This window comes from Egretta garzetta, unplaced genomic scaffold, assembly GCF_000687185.1.
Source record: "Egretta garzetta isolate BGI_Z169 unplaced genomic scaffold, ASM68718v1 scaffold521, whole genome shotgun sequence".
Classification (NCBI taxonomy): domain Eukaryota; kingdom Metazoa; phylum Chordata; class Aves; order Pelecaniformes; family Ardeidae; genus Egretta; species Egretta garzetta.
This window is the reverse complement of record NW_009258488.1, coordinates 142,253-144,731: the sequence shown is the minus strand read 5'-3', so window position 1 is coordinate 144,731 and position 2,479 is coordinate 142,253.

The window sequence follows — 2,479 nt, the reverse complement described above, 5'->3', positions numbered from 1 at the left end:
CCAGGGAAGGGGTCGAGTCCCCAGCCCTGGGGGGATTTAACAGCTGGGCAGGAGCGGTGCTGAGGGCCAGGGTTTGGGGGTGGGATGGCAGGGGTAGGGGAGCGGTTGGGCTGGGGGAGCTTAAAGGGCTTCTTCAACCCAAACGATTCTGTGATTCTGTCATAGCTGTCCATCTCAGCGGCGCTTCTTCCATGTCACAGAAGATTCACGGTGCTCGTCTCTAGCTCTCAAGGACTCTGGATATCCCGGACCTGTTGTAACAAGCTGCTTCTACCAGCACAGAACCTCCTTACCCTCCATCGTAATCCCTGGCATTGGCGGCAGAAGATACAAACTCACAAAAGGCTTTAAAGCATCTCACTACAAGCGGTTGCTGTACGAAGCAGTCCTGCCCCGCTCCCCATCCAAGCAAACCACTGCCTTCCTCCGACATGCGGTCGCGCTTAAGCCGGATCACCCGATCCAAAGGTAATGCCAGCCTTAGCCAGGCTTGCTCGGCACCTAGAACCCGGAGCTGATCTGGTTCTTTCGGAAATCACTCGCGCCAACACAAGGAAATGGGCTGGAGGGAGCTGCCTGGGGGACAAAACCACCTCTCACGGGCAGCATCGCCTGCAAATCCACGCAATGCAAAGAGGAGCACTCAGGAACGCGCCCAGCTGCACGCAGGCTGTTTGCAGGGGTCCCAGAGGCGGCTCCCATCAGCGGCCGCCAAACCTTCCACCCACCAGCGGAGCCTGGTTCGTTAAGGCAGAGCCACCAGCCGAGCCCCCCGGTGCCGAGCCCACCTCCTCTGCCCGCAGCACAGGCATGGGCACCCAGGGCTGCTCCCGCAGCCGCGCCACGTTCCTCCCCACCAGCTCTGCCGGGTCTGACGTCTCCTCCTGGAGGCACGCTTCCTCCCTTCCTCTCTCATCAGCCCCTGCCAGCTTCTATCGTGCCTCTTCCACGCTCTCAGCCTGCGTTTGGGCCTCCTCAGCCCCTCACCACGTGGTCATCGGCCCTCCTGAAGCTGCCCAGCGGCAGCAGGCTCGGCGGGGGCTGGCAGAGCATCTCCTCCCCACCTCCTTGCCCCTCTTTGACCGGGTATCAGCTGCCCAAAGCGGCTGCTGGAGCTCCCCACGCAGATTCAGCATTTTTCTCTGCTGCAGCGGCGGGCGGGGGGGCTGGATCTGCAGAGGGACCCGGGCAGCAGAAGTCCAACAGTGGCCAAACAAATTGGAGGGTCTTTAAGGAACCCCGCGGTGCCACGTGCCCCTGCTCCAGAGTGATTTTCCATTTCCAGTTCTGGAGTCCTTTGCTGTGTGCTGAGTGAATCACATCCAGGACTGTCACAATTTTAAAACCTTACGGAAGTAACTTCTGAAGTGACTGGCTCTTGTTCCCAGTTAAACATGTTTAGAACTAAGATAGTCCAAGAACCTGTGAGAACTTTCTTTAAATAAAGCAGGGGTTGGGGTGGGTTTTTTTTTTAAACTTAATGGATTTTTCTACAAGAAATTAATGGAAATTCTAGGGTAAAAAGACCCAAACCTGAAAAACCTATTGCCGGGTTGTACAGATTCAGAAAACTCGTCTTGCTGTTTGGCTGATGTGGTTTTCATTTTTGATATCCACCACCCCATCTTCGCTCCAACCCCGACCTTTCTTTTGTAGGCATTTGCTGGTTTGGGCGCAAACGCGGATGTAGCTCCCAGCACAGCCCCACAAACGAGACCACCTTGAGGACCACGACTCCCCTTGGCCGAGGGCTTCCCCACCGCTCAGGAGCAGACTCGTCCTCTCCAGCTCCCCTCCTCCAGGCGCAGGTTTCTGGAGCCAACCATGGCTGTCTCGCCCTGCTCCAAGCTCGCGGCCGTGCCCACCTCGGCAGGAGGCTGGGCCATCGGCGTCAGGGACCGAAAATAAAAGAAGAGGGGTAGACCCGGCTCTCCTAGCTCAGGCCCAGGCTGGGAAGCGGCGGAGCTCGGCCAGCGTTGCAGAGCTCCCCCTGGGATATTGAGGACAGTGACGGGGCAGGCGTGGAATGGTTAAACGTAGTCAGGGAGAAACAACAGGAGCTTTTCGGGCAGAAACCCGGGCGATGCTGACAGCTATGGGCAGGCCCTGAGTTGTTCGATCCCGTGTTCCCAGCTAGCTAAAAACCTCCACGGCTTTTTGGGGCTTCCGTGGGTCTTTGAGTGAGCATCCCAGCCGTGCCAGCCCGCTTCCATCTCCATCATTTGCCACAGTAAATCAGAAACGTCCGTGCTATGCCCTGGGTCTACCTGCCTGTGCTGCGGGGGCGGGCTCCTATACATCCCTCCTCTCTGGCCATGGGAGCGCCAATAAATCTCCCTTGGATGAGCGTCCTGACCGAGAAGGCAACACTGACTTTCCTGTAAGCGTTGAGAGAGGTGGAACAAGGAAAGAAATAGGACATTCCCACGTGTCCTGCTTGCACGGACAAGGAAAGCCTGGCCCCCGCCTCTGGCAGCCA